We start from the raw sequence: 18,174 nt of genomic DNA, 5'->3' as shown, positions 1-18,174 counted from the left end.
ACCACTAAAGCCCATGAGACTTGTAGTTTTTAAAAATGTTTTCATTTTTGATAAGACGCTGAATAAAAGATGTTTAATCGCCTGCAAACGAAAACCCGCGATTTTCCGTAAATCCCGGACTCGGCCCGTATAGTTAAAAGTATACAAGGAAAGTACCCAGTGAGTAAACTCATTTCCCGAACAAATTTTTAAATTATTTTTTCACCACTAAAACGCATGAGACTTGTAGTTTTCAGAAATGTTTTCATTTTTGATGAGACGCTGAATATAAGAAGTTTAATCGCCGGCAAACGAAAACCCGCCATTTCCCGTAAACCCCGGACTCGGCCCGTATAGTCAAAAGTATACAAGGAAAGTACCCAGTGAGTAAACTTATTTCCCGAACGAATTTTTAAATTATTTTTTCACCACTAAAACGCATGAGACTTGTAGTTTTTAAAAATGTTTTCATTTTTGAGGAGACGATGAATAAAAGATGTTTAATCGCCTGCAAACGAAAACCCGCGATTTTCCGTAAATCCCGGACTCGGCCCGTATAGTTAAAAGTATACAAGGAAAGTACCCAGTGAGTAAACTCATTTCCCCAACGAATTTATAAATTATTTTTTCACCACTAAAACGCATGAGACTTGTAGTTTTCAGAAATGTTTTCATTTTTGATGAGACGCTTCATGAAAGTGGTTTAATCGCCGGCAAACGAAAACCCGCGGTTTCCCGTAAATGCCGGGCTTGGCCCGTATAGTCGAATGTATACAAAGAAAGTACCCTGTGAGTAAACTTATTTCCCGAACGAATTTTTAAATTATTTTTTCACCACTAAAACGCATGAGACTTGTAGTTTTCAGAAATGTTTTCATTTTTGATGAGACGCTTAATGAAAGTGGTTTAATCGTCGGCAAACGAAAACCCGCGGTTTCCCGTAAATGCCGGGCTTGGCCCGTATAGTCGAATGTATACAAAGAAAGTACCCTGTGAGTAAACTCATTTCCAAAACGATTTTTTAAATTATCTTTTCACCACTAAAACGCTTGAGACTTGTAGTTTTCAAAAATGTTTTCATTTTTGATGAGACGCTGAATAAAAGAAGTTTAATCGCCGGCAAACGAAAACCCGCCATTTCCCGTAAACCCCGGACTCGGCCCGCATAGTCAAAAGTATACAAAGGAAGTACCCAGGGAGTAAACTCTTTTCCCGAACGATTTTTTAAATTATTCTTTCACCACTAAAACGCATGAGACTTGTAGTTTTCAAAAATGTTTTCATTCTTGATGAGACGCTGAATAAAAGAAGTTTAATCGCCGGCAAACGAAAACCTGCGATTTCCCGTAAATCCCGGACTCAGCCCGTATACTCAAAAGTATACAAAGAAAGTACCCAGGGAGTAAACTCATTTCCCAAACGATTTTTTAAATTATTCTTTCACCACTAAAGCCCATGAGACTTGTAGTTTTTAAAAATGTTTTTATTTTTGATAAGACGCTGAATAAAAGATGTTTAATCGCCTGCAAACGAAAACCCGCGATTTTCCGTAAATCCCGGACTCGGCCCGTATAGTTAAAAGTATACAAGGAAAGTACCCAGTGAGTAAACTCATTTCCCGAACGAATTTTTAAATTATTTTTTCACCACTAAAACGCATGAGACTTGTAGTTTTCAGAAATGTTTTCATTTTTGATGAGACGCTTAATGAAAGTGGTTTAATCGCCGGCAAACGAAAAGCCGCGATTTCCCGTAAATGCCGGGCTTGGCCCGTATAGTCGAATGTATACAAAGAAAGTACCCTGTGAGTAAACTCATTTCCAAAACGATTTTTTAAATTATCTTTTCACCACTAAAACGCTTGAGACTTGTAGTTTTCAAAAATGTTTTCAGTTTTGATGAGACGCTGAATAAAAGAAGTTTAATCGCCGGCAAACGAAAACCCGCTATTTCCCGTAAACCCCGGACTCGGCCCGTATAGTCAAAAGTATACAAGGAAAGTACCCAGTGAGTAAACTCATTTCCCGAACAAATTTTTAAATTATTTTTTCACCACTAAACGCATGAGACTTGTAGTTTTCAGAAATGTTTTCATTTTTGATGAGACGCTGAATATAAGAAGTTTAATCGCCGGCAAACGAAAACCTTCGATTTTCCGTAAATCCCGGACTCGGCCCGTATAGTCAAAAGTATACAAGGAAAGTACCCAGTGAGTAAACTTATTTTCCGAACGAATTTTTAAATTATTTTTTCACCACTAAAACGCATGAGACTTGTAGTTTTTAAAAATGTTTTCATTTTTGAGGAGACGATGAATAAAAGATGTTTAATCGCCTGCAAACGAAAACCCGCGATTTTCCGTAAATCCCGGACTCGGCCCGTATAGTTAAAAGTATACAAGGAAAGTACCCAGTGAGTAAACTCATTTCCCGAACGAATTTATAAATTATTTTTTCACCACTAAAACGCATGAGACTTGTAGTTTTTAGAAATGTTTTCATTTTTGATGAGACGCTTAATGAAAGTGGTTTAATCGCTGGCAAACGAAAACCCGCGGCTTCCCGTAAATGCCGGGCTTGGCCCGTATAGTCGAATGTATACAAAGAAAGTACCCTGTGAGTAAACTCATTTCCAAAACGAATTTTTAAATTATCTTTTCACCACTAAAACGCTTGAGACTTGTAGTTTTCAAAAATGTTTTCATTTTTGATGAGACACTGAATAAAAGAAGTTTAATCGCCGGCAAACGAAAACCCGCCATTTCCCGTAAACCCCGGACTCGGCCCGCATAGTCAAAAGTATACAAAGGAAGTACCCAGGGAGTAAACTCTTTTCCCGAACGATTTTTTAAATTATTCTTTCACCACTAAAACGCATGAGACTTGTAGTTTTCAAAAATGTTTTCATTCTTGATGAGACGCTGAATAAAAGAAGTTTAATCGCCGGCAAACGAAAACCTGCGATTTCCCGTAAATCCCGGACTCAGCCCGTATACTCAAAAGTATACAAAGAAAGTACCCAGGGAGTAAACTCATTTCCCAAAGGATTTTTTAAATTATTCTTTCACCACTAAAGCCCATGAGACTTGTAGTTTTTAAAAATGTTTTCATTTTTGATAAGACGCTGAATAAAAGATGTTTAATCGCCTGCAAACGAAAACCCGCGATTTTCCGTAAATCCCGGACTCGGCCCGTATAGTTAAAAGTATACAAGGAAAGTACCCAGTGAGTAAACTCATTTCCCGAACGAATTTTTAAATTATTTTTTCACCACTAAAACGCATGAGACTTGTAGTTTTCAGAAATGTTTTCATTTTTGATGAGACGCTTAATGAAAGTGGTTTAATCGCCGGCAAACGAAAAGCCGCGATTTCCCGTAAATGCCGGGCTTGGCCCGTATAGTCGAATGTATACAAAGAAAGTACCCTGTGAGTAAACTCATTTCCAAAACGATTTTTTAAATTATCTTTTCACCACTAAAACGCTTGAGACTTGTAGTTTTCAAAAATGTTTTCAGTTTTGATGAGAGGCTGAATAAAAGAAGTTTAATCGCCGGCAAACGAAAACCCGCCATTTCCCGTAAACCCCGGACTCGGCCCGTATAGTCAAAAGTATACAAGGAAAGTACCCAGTGAGTAAACTCATTTCCCGAACAAATTTTTAAATTATTTTTTCACCACTAAAACGCATGAGACTTGTAGTTTTCAGAAATGTTTTCATTTTTGATGAGACGCTAAATATAAGAAGTTTAATCGCCGGCAAACGAAAACCTTCGATTTTCCGTAAATCCCGGACTCGGCCCGTATAGTTAAAAGTATACAAGGAAAGTTCCCAGTGAGTAAACTCATTTCCCGAACGAATTTATAAATTATTTTTTCACCACTAAAACGCATGAGACTTGTAGTTTTCAGAAATGTTTTTATTTTTGATGAGACGCTTAAAGAAAGTGGTTTAATCGCCGGCAAACGAAAACCCGCGAGTTCCCGTAAATGCCGGGCTTGGCCCGTATAGTCGAATGTATACAAAGGAAGTACCCAGGGAGTAAACTCTTTTCCCGAACGATTTTTTAAATTATTCTTTCACAACTAAAACGCATGAGACTTGTAGTTTTCAAAAATGTTTTCATTCTTGATGAGACGCTGAATAAAAGAAGTTTAATCGCCGGCAAACGAAAACCTGCGACTTCCCGTAAATCCCGGACTCGGCCCGTATACTCAAAAGTATACAAAGAAAGTACCCAGGGAGTAAACTCATTTCCCAAACGATTTTTTAAATTATTCTTTCACCACTAAAGCCTATGAGACTTGTAGTTTTTAAAAATGTTTTCATTTTTGATGAGACGCTGAATAAAAGATGTTTAATCGCCTGCAAACGAAAACCCGCGATTTTCCGTAAATCCCGGACTCGGCCCGTATAGTTAAAAGTATACAAGGAAAGTACCCAGTGAGTAAACTCATTTCCCGAACAAATTTTTAAATTATTTTTTCACCACTAAAACGCATGAGACTTGTAGTTTTCAGAAATGTTTTCATTTTTGATGAGACGCTGAATATAAGAAGTTTAATCGCCGGCAAACAAAAACCTTCGATTTTCCGTAAATCCCGGACTCGGCCCGTATAGTCAAAAGTATACAAGGAAAGTACCCAGTGAGTAAACTTATTTCCCAAACGAATTTTTAAATTATTTTTTCACCACTAAAACGCATGAGACTTGTAGTTTTTAAAAATGTTTTCATTTTTGATGAGACGCTGAATAAAATATGTTTAATCGCCTGCAAACGAAAACCCGCGATTTTCCGCAAATCCCGCACTCGGCCCGTATAGTTAAAAGTATACAAGGAAAGTTCCCAGTGAGTAAACTCATTTCCCGAACGAATTTATAAATTATTTTTTTACCACTAAAACGCATGAGACTTGTAGTTTTTAGAAATGTTTTCATTTTTGATGAGACGCTTAATGAAAGTGGTTTAATCGCTGGCAAACGAAAACCCGCAGCTTCCCGTAAATGCCGGGCTTGGCCCGTATAGTCGAATGTATACAAAGAAAGTACCCTGTGAGTAAACTCATTTCCAAAACGATTTTTTAAATTATCTTTTCACCACTAAAACGCTTGAGACTTGTAGTTTTCAAAAATGTTTTCATTTTTGATGAGACACTGAATAAAAGAAGTTTAATCGCCGGCAAACGAAAACCCGCCATTTCCCGTAAACCCCGGACTCGGCCCGCATAGTCAAAAGTATACAAAGGAAGTACCCAGGGAGTAAACTCTTTTCCCGAACGATTTTTTAAATTATTCTTTCACCACTAAAACGCATGAGACTTGTAGTTTTCAAAAATGTTTTCATTCTTGATGAGACGCTGAATAAAAGAAGTTTAATCGCCGGCAAACGAAAACCTGCGATTTCCCGTAAATCCCGGACTCAGCCCGTATACTCAAAAGTATACAAAGAAAGTACCCAGGGAGTAAACTCATTTCCCAAAGGATTTTTTAAATTATTCTTTCACCACTAAAGCCCATGAGACTTGTAGTTTTTAAAAATGTTTTCATTTTTGATAAGACGCTGAATAAAAGATGTTTAATCGCCTGCAAACGAAAACCCGCGATTTTCCGTAAATCCCGGACTCGGCCCGTATAGTTAAAAGTATACAAGGAAAGTACCCAGTGAGTAAACTCATTTCCCGAACGAATTTTTAAATTATTTTTTCACCACTAAAACGCATGAGACTTGTAGTTTTCAGAAATGTTTTCATTTTTGATGAGACGCTTAATGAAAGTGGTTTAATCGCCGGCAAACGAAAAGCCGCGATTTCCCGTAAATGCCGGGCTTGGCCCGTATAGTCGAATGTATACAAAGAAAGTACCCTGTGAGTAAACTCATTTCCAAAACGATTTTTTAAATTATCTTTTCACCACTAAAACGCTTGAGACTTGTAGTTTTCAAAAATGTTTTCAGTTTTGATGAGAGGCTGAATAAAAGAAGTTTAATCGCCGGCAAACGAAAACCCGCCATTTCCCGTAAACCCCGGACTCGGCCCGTATAGTCAAAAGTATACAAGGAAAGTACCCAGTGAGTAAACTCATTTCCCGAACAAATTTTTAAATTATTTTTTCACCACTAAAACGCATGAGACTTGTAGTTTTCAGAAATGTTTTCATTTTTGATGAGACACTAAATATAAGAAGTTTAATCGCCGGCAAACGAAAACCTTCGATTTTCCGTAAATCCCGGACTCGGCCCGTATAGTTAAAAGTATACAAGGAAAGTTCCCAGTGAGTAAACTCATTTCCCGAACGAATTTATAAATTATTTTTTCACCACTAAAACGCATGAGACTTGTAGTTTTCAGAAATGTTTTTATTTTTGATGAGACGCTTAAAGAAAGTGGTTTAATCGCCGGCAAACGAAAACCCGCGAGTTCCCGTAAATGCCGGGCTTGGCCCGTATAGTCGAATGTATACAAAGGAAGTACCCAGGGAGTAAACTCTTTTCCCGAACGATTTTTTAAATTATTCTTTCACAACTAAAACGCATGAGACTTGTAGTTTTCAAAAATGTTTTCATTCTTGATGAGACGCTGAATAAAAGAAGTTTAATCGCCGGCAAACGAAAACCTGCGACTTCCCGTAAATCCCGGACTCGGCCCGTATACTCAAAAGTATACAAAGAAAGTACCCAGGGAGTAAACTCATTTCCCAAACGATTTTTTAAATTATTCTTTCACCACTAAAGCCTATGAGACCTTTAGTTTTTAAAAATGTTTTCATTTTTGATGAGACGCTGAATAAAAGATGTTTAATCGCCTGCAAACGAAAACCCGCGATTTTCCGTAAATCCCGGACTCGGCCCGTATAGTTAAAAGTATACAAGGAAAGTACCCAGTGAGTAAACTCATTTCCCGAACAAATTTTTAAATTATTTTTTCACCACTAAAACGCATGAGACTTGTAGTTTTCAGAAATGTTTTCATTTTTGATGAGACGCTGAATATAAGAAGTTTAATCGCCGGCAAACAAAAACCTTCGATTTTCCGTAAATCCCGGACTCGGCCCGTATAGTCAAAAGTATACAAGGAAAGTACCCAGTGAGTAAACTTATTTCCCAAACGAATTTTTAAATTATTTTTTCACCACTAAAACGCATGAGACTTGTAGTTTTTAAAAATGTTTTCATTTTTGATGAGACGCTGAATAAAATGTGTTTAATCGCCTGCAAACGAAAACCCGCGATTTTCCGCAAATCCCGCACTTGGCCCGTATAGTTAAAAGTATACAAGGAAAGTTCCCAGTGAGTAAACTCATTTCCCGAACGAATTTATAAATTATTTTTTTACCACTAAAACGCATGAGACTTGTAGTTTTCAGAAATGTTTTTATTTTTGATGAGACGCTTAAAGAAAGTGGTTTAATCGCCGGCAAACGAAATCCCGCGATTTCCCGTAAATGCCCGGCTTGACCCGTATAGTCGAATGTATACAAAGAAAGTACCCTGTGAGTAAACTCATTTCCAAAACGATTTTTTAAATTATCTTTTCACCACTAAAACGCTTGAGACTTGTAGTTTTCAAAAATGTTTTCATTTTTGATGAGACGGTGAATAAAAGAAGTTTAATCGCCGGCAAACGAAAACCCGCCATTTCCCGTAAACCCCGGACTCGGCCCGCATAGTCAAAAGTATACAAAGGAAGTACCCAGGGAGTAAACTCTTTTCCCGAACGATTTTTTAAATTATTCTTTCACAACTAAAACGCATGAGACTTGTAGTTTTCAAAAATGTTTTCATTCTTTATGAGACGCTGAATAAAAGAAGTTTAATCGCCGGCAAACGAAAACCTGCGACTTCCCGTAAATCCCGGACTCGGCCCGTATACTCAAAAGTATACAAAGAAAGTACCCAGGGAGTAAACTTATTTCCCAAACGATTTTTTAAATTATTCTTTCTCCACTAAAGCCCATGAGACTTGTAGTTTTTAAAAATGTTTTCATTTTTGATGAGACGCTGAATAAAAGATGTTTAATCGCCTGCAAACGAAAACCCGCGATTTTCCGTAAATCCCGGACTCGGCCCGTATAGGTAAAAGTATACAAGGAAAGTACCCAGTGAGTAAACTCATTTCCCGAACGAATTTATAAATTATTTTTTCACCACTAAAACGCATGAGACTTGTAGTTTTCAGAATTGTTTTCATTTTTGATGAGACGCTTAAAGAAAGTGGTTTAATCGCCGGCAAACGAAAACCCGCGATTTCCCGTAAATGCCGGGCTTGGCCGTATAGTCGAATGTATACAAAGAAAGTACCCTGTGAGTAAACTCATTTCCAAAACGATTTTTTAAATTATCTTTTCACCACTAAAACGCTTGAGACTTGTAGTTTTCAAAAATGTTTTCATTTTTGATGAGACGCTGAATAAAAGAAGTTTAATCGCCGGCAAACGAAAACCCGCCATTTCCCGTAAACCCCGGACTCGGCCCGCATAGTCAAAAGTATACAAAGGAAGTACCCAGGGAGTAAACTCTTTTCCCGAACGATTTTTTAAATTATTCTTTCACCACTAAAGCCCATGAGACTTGTAGTTTTTAAAAATGTTTTCATTTTTGATGAGACGCTGAATAAAAGATGTTTAATCGCCTGCAAACGAAAACCCGCGATTTTCCGTAAATCCCGGACTCGGCCCGTATAGTTAAAAGTATACAAGGAAAGTACCCAGTGAGTAAACTCATTTCCCGAACAAATTTTTAAATTATTTTTTCACCACTAAAACGCATGAGACTTGTAGTTTTTAAAAATGTTTTCATTTTTGATGAGACGCTGAATAAAAGATGTTTAATCGCCTGCAAACGAAAACCCGCGATTTTCCGTAAATCCCGGACTCGGCCCGTATAGTTAAAAGTATACAAGGAAAGTACCCAGTGAGTAAACTCATTTCCCGAACGAATTTATAAATTATTTTTTCACCACTAAAACGCATGAGACTTGTAGTTTTCAGAATTGTTTTCATTTTTGATGAGACGCTTAAAGAAAGTGGTTTAATCGCCGGCAAACGAAAACCCGCGATTTCCCGTAAATGCCGGGCTTGGCCGTATAGTCGAATGTATACAAAGAAAGTACCCTGTGAGTAAACTCATTTCCAAAACGATTTTTTAAATTATCTTTTCACCACTAAAACGCTTGAGACTTGTAGTTTTCAAAAATGTTTTCATTTTTGATGAGACGCTGAATAAAAGAAGTTTAATCGCCGGCAAACGAAAACCCGCCATTTCCCGTAAACCCCGGACTCGGCCCGCATAGTCAAAAGTATACAAAGGAAGTACCCAGGGAGTAAACTCTTTTCCCGAACGATTTTTTAAATTATTCTTTCACCACTAAAGCCCATGAGACTTGTAGTTTTTAAAAATGTTTTCATTTTTGATGAGACGCTGAATAAAAGATGTTTAATCGCCTGCAAACGAAAACCCGCGATTTTCCGTAAATCCCGGACTCGGCCCGTATAGTTAAAAGTATACAAGGAAAGTACCCAGTGAGTAAACTCATTTCCCGAACAAATTTTTAAATTATTTTTTCACCACTAAAACGCATGAGACTTGTAGTTTTCAGAAATGTTTTCATTTTTGATGAGACGCTTAATGAAAGAAGTTTAATCGCCGGCAAACGAAAACCTGCGATTTCCCGTAAATCCCGGACTCGGCCCGTATAGTCAAAAGTATACAAAGAAAGTACCCAGGGAGTAAACTAATTTCCTAAACGATTTTTTAAATTATTATTTCACCACTAAAGCCCATGAGATTGTAGTTTTTAAAAATGTTTTCATTTTTGATGACACGCTGAATAAAAGAAGTTTAATCGCCGGCAAACGAAAACCCGCGACTCCCCGTAAATCCCGGACTCGGCCCGTATAGTCAAAAGTATACAAAGAAAGTACCCAGGGAGTAAACTCATTTCCCGAGCGATTTTTTATATTACTTTTCACCACTAAAACGCTTGAGACTTGTAGTTTTCAAAAATGTTTTCATTTTTGATGAGACGCTGAATAAAAGAAGTTTAATCGCCGGCAAACGAAAACCCGCCATTTCCCGTAAACCCCGGACTCGGCCCGCATAGTCAAAAGTATACAAAGGAAGTACCCAGGGAGTAAACTCTTTTCCCGAACGATTTTTTAAATTATTCTTTCACCACTAAAGCCCATGAGACTTGTAGTTTTTAAAAATGTTTTCATTTTTGATGAGACGCTGAATAAAAGATGTTTAATCGCCTGCAAACGAAAACCCGCGATTTTCCGTAAATCCCGGACTCGGCCCGTATAGTTAAAAGTATACAAGGAAAGTACCCAGTGAGTAAACTCATTTCCCGAACAAATTTTTAAATTATTTTTTCACCACTAAAACGCATGAGACTTGTAGTTTTCAGAAATGTTTTCATTTTTGATGAGACGCTTAATGAAAGAAGTTTAATCGCCGGCAAACGAAAACCTGCGATTTCCCGTAAATCCCGGACTCGGCCCGTATAGTCAAAAGTATACAAAGAAAGTACCCAGGGAGTAAACTAATTTCCTAAACGATTTTTTAAATTATTATTTCACCACTAAAGCCCATGAGATTGTAGTTTTTAAAAATGTTTTCATTTTTGATGACACGCTGAATAAAAGAAGTTTAATCGCCGGCAAACGAAAACCCGCGACTCCCCGTAAATCCCGGACTCGGCCCGTATAGTCAAAAGTATACAAAGAAAGTACCCAGGGAGTAAACTCATTTCCCGAGCGATTTTTTATATTACTTTTCACCACTAAAACGCATGAGACTTGTAGTTTTCAAAAATGTTTTCATTTTTGATGAGACGCTGAATAAAAGACCTTTAATCGCCGGCAAACAAAAACCCGCCATTTCCCGTAAATCCCGGCTTGGCCCGTATAATCAAAAGTATACAAAGAAAGTACCCAGGGAGTAAACTCATTTCCCGAACAATTTTTTAAATTATTTTTTCACCACTAAACCGCATGAGACTTGTAGTTTTCAAAAATGTTTTCATTTTTAATGAGACGCTGAATAAAAGAAGTTTAATCGCCGGCAAACGAAAACCTGCGATTTCCCGTAAATCCTGGACTCGGTCCGTATAGTCAAAAGTATACAAAGAAAGTACCCAGGGAGTAAACTCATTTCCCAAACGTTTTTTTAAATTATTATTTCACCACTAAAGCCCATGAGACTTGTAGTTTTTAAAAATGTTTTCATTTTTGATGAGACGCTGAATAAAATATGTTTAATCGCCTGCAAACGAAAACCCGCGATTTTCCGTAAATCCCGCACTCGGCCCGTATAGTTAAAAGTATACAAGGAAAGTGTCCAGTGAGTAAACTCATTTCCCGAACGAATTTATAAATTATTTTTTCACCACTAAAACGCATGAGACTTGTAGTTTTCAGAAATGTTTTTATTTTTGATGAGACGCTTAAAGAAAGTGGTTTAATCGCCGGCAAACGAAATCCCGCGATTTCCCGTAAATGCCGGGCTTGACCCGTATAGTCGAATGTATACAAAGAAAGTACCCTGTGAGTAAACTCATTTCCAAAACGATTTTTTAAATTATCTTTTCACCACTAAAACGCTTGAGACTTGTAGTTTTCAAAAATGTTTTCATTTTTGATGAGACGCTGAATAAAAGAAGTTTAATCGCCGGCAAACGAAAACCCGCCATTTCCCGTAAACCCCGGACTCGGCCCGCATAGTCAAAAGTATACAAAGGAAGTACCCAGGGAGTAAACTCTTTTCCCGAACGATTTTTTAAATTATTCTTTCACAACTAAAACGCGTGAGACTTGTAGTTTTCAAAAATGTTTTCATTCTTTATGAGACGCTGAATAAAAGAAGTTTAATCGCCGGCAAACGAAAACCTGCGACTTCCCGTAAATCCCGGACTCGGCCCGTATACTCAAAAGTATACAAAGAAAGTACCCAGGGAGTAAACTCATTTCCCAAACGATTTTTTAAATTATTCTTTCACCACTAAAGCCCATGAGACTTGTAGTTTTTAAAAATGTTTTCATTTTTGATGAGACGCTGAATAAAAGATGTTTAATCGCCTGCAAACGAAAACCCGCGATTTTCCGTAAATCCCGGACTCGGCCCGTATAGTTAAAAGTATACAAGGAAAGTACCCAGTGAGTAAACTCATTTCCCGAACGAATTTATAAATTATTTTTTCACCACTAAAACGCATGAGACTTGTAGTTTTCAGAATTGTTTTCATTTTTGATGAGACGCTTAAAGAAAGTGGTTTAATCGCCGGCAAACGAAAACCCGCGATTTCCCGTAAATGCCGGGCTTGGCCGTATAGTCGAATGTATACAAAGAAAGTACCCTGTGAGTAAACTCATTTCCAAAACGATTTTTTAAATTATCTTTTCACCACTAAAACGCTTGAGACTTGTAGTTTTCAAAAATGTTTTCATTTTTGATGAGACGCTGAATAAAAGAAGTTTAATCGCCGGCAAACGAAAACCCGCCATTTCCCGTAAACCCCGGACTCGGCCCGCATAGTCAGAAGTATACAAAGGAAGTACCCAGGGAGTAAACTCTTTTCCCGAACGATTTTTTAAATTATTCTTTCACCACTAAAGCCCATGAGACTTGTAGTTTTTAAAAATGTTTTCATTTTTGATGAGACGCTGAATAAAAGATGTTTAATCGCCTGCAAACGAAAACCCGCGATTTTCCGTAAATCCCGGACTCGGCCCGTATAGTTAAAAGTATACAAGTAAAGTACCCAGTGAGTAAACTCATTTCCCGAACAAATTTTTAAATTATTTTTTCACCACTAAAACGCATGAGACTTGTAGTTTTCAGAAATGTTTTCATTTTTGATGAGACGCTTAATGAAAGAAGTTTAATCGCCGGCAAACGAAAACCTGCGATTTCCCGTAAATCCCGGACTCGGCCCGTATAGTCAAAAGTATACAAAGAAAGTACCCAGGGAGTAAACTAATTTCCTAAACGATTTTTTAAATTATTATTTCACCACTAAAGCCCATGAGATTGTAGTTTTTAAAAATGTTTTCATTTTTGATGACACGCTGAATAAAAGAAGTTTAATCGCCGGCAAACGAAAACCCGCGACTCCCCGTAAATCCCGGACTCGGCCCGTATAGTCAAAAGTATACAAAGAAAGTACCCAGGGAGTAAACTCATTTCCCGAGCGATTTTTTATATTACTTTTCACCACTAAAACGCATGAGACTTGTAGTTTTCAAAAATGTTTTCATTTTTGATGAGACGCTGAATAAAAGACCTTTAATCGCCGGCAAACAAAAACCCGCCATTTCCCGTAAATCCCGGCTTGGCCCGTATAATCAAAAGTATACAAAGAAAGTACCCAGGGAGTAAACTCATTTCCCGAACAATTTTTTAAATTATTTTTTCACCACTAAACCGCATGAGACTTGTAGTTTTCAAAAATGTTTTCATTTTTAATGAGACGCTGAATAAAAGAAGTTTAATCGCCGGCAAACGAAAACCTGCGATTTCCCGTAAATCCTGGACTCGGCCCGTATAGTCAAAAGTATACAAAGAAAGTATCCAGGGAGTAAACTCATTTCCCAAACGATTTTTTAAATTATTATTTCACCACTAAAGCCCATGAGACTTGTAGTTTTTAAAAATGTTTTCATTTTTGAGGAGACGCTGAATAAAAGATGTTTAATCGCCGGCAAACGAAAACCCGCGATTTCCCGTAAATCCCGGACTCGGCCCGTATAGTCAAAAGTATACAAAGAAAGTACCCAGGAAGTAAACTCATTTCCCAAACGATTTTTTAAATTATTATTTCACCACTAAAGCCCATGAGACTTGTAGTTTTTAAAAATGTTTTCATTTTTGATGAGACGCTGAATAAAAGAAGTTTAATCGCCGGCAAACGAAAACCCGCGATTTCCCGTAAATCCCGGACTCGGCCCGTATAGTTAAAAGTATACAAGGAAAGTACCCAGTGAGTAAACTCATTTCCCGAACAAATTTTTAAATTATTTTTTCACCACTAAAACGCATGAGACTTGTAGTTTTCAGAAATGTTTTCATTTTTGATGAGACGCTGAATATAAGAAGTTTAATCGCCGGCAAACGAAAACCTGCGATTTCCCGTAAATCCTGGACTCGGCCCGTATAGTCAAAAGTATACAAAGAAAGTACCCAGGGAGTAAACTCATTTCCCAAACGATTTTTTAAATTATTATTTCACCACTAAAGCCCATGAGACTTGTAGTTTTTAAAAATGTTTTCATTTTTGAGGAGACGCTGAATAAAAGATGTTTAATCGCCGGCAAACGAAAACCCGCGATTTCCCGTAAATCCCGGACTCGGCCCGTATAGTCAAAAGTATACAAAGAAAGTACCCAGGGAGTAAACTCATTTCCCAAACGATTTTTTAAATTATTATTTCACCACTAAAGCCCATGAGACTTGTAGTTTTTAAAAATGTTTTCATTTTTGATGAGACGCTGGATAAAAGAAGTTTAATCGCCAACAAACGAAAACCCGCCATTTCCCGTAAACCCCGGACTCAGCCCGCATAGTCAAAAGTATACAAAGGAAGTACCCAGGGAGTAAACTCTTTTCCCGAACGATTTTTTAAATTATTCTTTCACAACTAAAACGCATGAGACTTGTAGTTTTCAAAAATGTTTTCATTCTTTATGAGACGCTGAATATAAGAAGTTTAATCGCCGGCAAACGAAAACCTGCGATTTCCCGTAAATCCTGGACTCGGCCCGTATAGTCAAAAGTATACAAAGAAAGTACCCAGGGAGTAAACTCATTTCCCAAACGATTTTTTAAATTATTATTTCACCACTAAAGCCCATGAGACTTGTAGTTTTTAAAAATGTTTTCATTTTTGAGGAGACGCTGAATAAAAGTTGTTTAATCGCCGGCAAACGAAAACCCGCGATTTTCCGTAAATCCCGGACTCGGCCCGTATAGTCAAAAGTATACAAAGAAAGTACCCAGGGAGTAAACTCATTTCCCAAACGATTTTTTAAATTATTATTTCACCACTAAAGCCCATGAGACTTGTAGTTTTTAAAAATGTTTTCATTTTTGATGAGACGCTGGATAAAAGAAGTTTAATCGCCGGCAAACGAAAACCCGCCATTTCCCGTAAACCCCGGACTCAGCCCGCATAGTCAAAAGTATACAAAGGAAGTACCCAGGGAGTAAACTCTTTTCCCGAACGATTTTTTAAATTATTCTTTCACAACTAAAACGCATGAGACTTGTAGTTTTCAAAAATGTTTTCATTCTTTATGAGACGCTGAATAAAAGAAGTTTAATCGCCGGCAAACGAAAACCTGCGATTTCCCGTAAATCCCGGACTCGGCCCGTATAATCAAAAGTATACAAAGAAAGTACCCAGGGAGTAAACTCATTTCCCAAACGATTTTTTAAATTATTCTTTCACCACTAAAGCCCATGAGACTTGTAGTTTTTAAAAATGATTTCATTTTTGATGAGACGCTGAATAAAAGATGTTTAATCGCCTGCAAACGAAAACCCGCGATTTTCCGTAAATCCCGGACTCGGCCCGTATAGTTAAAAGTATACAAGGAAAGTACCCAGTGAGTAAACTCATTTCCCGAACGAATTTATAAATTATTTTTTCACCACTAAAACGCATGAGACTTGTAGTTTTCAGAAATGTTTTCATTTTTGATGAGACGCTTAAAGAAAGTGGTTTAATCGCCGGCAAACGAAAACCCGCGATTTCCCGTAAATGCCGGGCTTGGCCCGTATAGTCGAATGTATACAAAGAAAGTACCCTGTGAGTAAACTCATTTCCAAAACGATTTTTTAAATTATCTTTTCACCACTAAAACGCTTGAGACTTGTAGTTTTCAAAAATGTTTTCATTTTTGATGAGACGCTGAATAAAAGAAGTTTAATCGCCGGCAAACGAAAACCCGCCATTTCCCGTAAACCCCGGACTCGGCCCGCATAGTCAAAAGTATACAAAGGAAGTACCCAGGGAGTAAACTCTTTTCCCGAACGATTTTTTAAATTATTCTTTCACCACTAAAACGCATGAGACTTGTAGTTTTCAAAAATGTTTTCATTCTTGATGAGACGCTGAATAAAAGAAGTTTAATCGCCGGCAAACGAAAACCTGCGATTTCCCGTAAATCCCGGACTCGGCGCGTATACTCAAAAGTATACAAAGAAAGTACCCAGGGAGTAAACTCATTTCCCAAACGATTTTTTAAATTATTCTTTCACCACTAAAGCCCATGAGACTTGTAGTTTTTAAAAATGTTTTCATTTTTGATGAGACGCTGAATAAAAGATGTTTAATCGCCTGCAAACGAAAACCCGCGATTTTCCGTAAATCCCGGACTCGGCCCGTATAGTTAAAAGTATACAAGGAAAGTACCCAGTGAGTAAACTCATTTCCCGAACAAATTTTTAAATTATTTTTTCACCACTAAAACGCATGAGACTTGTAGTTTTCAGAAATGTTTTCATTTTTGATGAGACGCTGAATATAAGAAGTTTAATCGCCGGCAAACGAAAACCTGCGATTTTCCGTAAATCCCGGACTCGGCCCGTATAGTCAAAAGTATACAAGGAAAGTACCCAGTGAGTAAACTTATTTCCCGAACGAATTTTTAAATTATTTTTTCACCACTAAAACGCATGAGACTTGTGGTTTTTAAAAATGTTTTCATTTTTGATGAGACGATGAATAAAAGATGTTTAATCGCCTGCAAACGAAAACCCGCGATTTTCCATAAATCCCGGACTCGGCCCGTATAGTTAAAAGTATACAAGGAAAGTACCCAGTGAGTAAACTCATTTCCCGAACGAATTTATAAATTATTTTTTCACCACTAAAACGCATGAGACTTGTAGTTTTCAGAAATGTTTTCATTTTTGATGAGACGCTTAGTGAAAGTGGTTTAATCGCCGGCAAACGAAAACCCGCGATTTCCCGTAAATGCCGGGCTTGGCCCGTATAGTCAAATGTATACAAAGAAAGTACCCTGTGAGTAAACTCATTTCCAAAACGATTTTTTAAATTATCTTTTCACCACTAAAACGCTTGAGACTTGTAGTTTTCAAAAATGTTTTCATTTTTGATGAGACGCTGAATAAAAGAAGTTTAATCGCCGGCAAACGAAAACCCGCCATTTCCCGTAAACCCCGGACTCGGCCCGCATAGTCAAAAGTATACAAAGGAAGTACCCAGGGAGTAAACTCTTTTCCCGAACGATTTTTTAAATTATTCTTTCACCACTAAAACGCATGAGACTTGTAGTTTTCAAAAATGTTTTCATTCTTGATGAGACGCTGAATAAAAGAAGTTTAATCGCCGGCAAACGAAAACCTGCGATTTCCCGTAAATCCCGGACTCGGCCCGTATACTCAAAAGTATACAAAGAAAGTACCCAGGGAGTAAACTCATTTCCCAAACGATTTTTTAAATTATTCTTTCACCACTAAAGCCCATGAGACTTGTAGTTTTTAAAAATGTTTTCATTTTTGATAAGACGCTGAATAAAAGATGTTTAATCGCCTGCAAACGAAAACCCGCGATTTTCCGTTAATCCCGGACTCGGCCCGTATAGGTAAAAGTATACAAGGAAAGTACCCAGTGAGTAAACTCATTTCCCGAACGAATTTTTAAATTATTTTTCACCACTAAAACGCATGAGACTTGTAGTTTTCAGAAATGTTTTCATTTTTGATGAGACGCTTAATGAAAGTAGTTTAATCGCCGGCAAACGAAAAGCCGCGATTTCCCGTAAATGCCGGGCTTGGCCCGTATAGTCGAATGTATACAAAGAAAGTACCCTGTGAGTAAACTCATTTCCAAAACGATTTTTTAAATTATCTTTTCACCACTAAAACGCTTGAGACTTGTAGTTTTCAAAAATGTTTTCAGTTTTGATGAGACTCTGAATAAAAGAAGTTTAATCGCCGGCAAACGAAAACCCGCCATTTCCCGTAAACCCCGGACTCGGCCCGTATAGTCAAAAGTATACAAGGAAAGTACCCAGTGAGTAAACTCATTTCCCGAACAAATTTTTAAATTATTTTTTCACCACTAAAACGCATGAGACTTGTAGTTTTCAGAAATGTTTTCATTTTTGATGAGACGCTGAATATAAGAAGTTTAATCGCCGGCAAACGAAAACCTTCGATTTTCCGTAAATCCCGGAC

The sequence above is a fragment of the Hydractinia symbiolongicarpus genome, chromosome 5, assembly GCF_029227915.1.
Source record: "Hydractinia symbiolongicarpus strain clone_291-10 chromosome 5, HSymV2.1, whole genome shotgun sequence".
In the NCBI taxonomy this organism is placed as follows: domain Eukaryota; kingdom Metazoa; phylum Cnidaria; class Hydrozoa; order Anthoathecata; family Hydractiniidae; genus Hydractinia; species Hydractinia symbiolongicarpus.
This window is presented reverse-complemented; position numbering follows the sequence as displayed.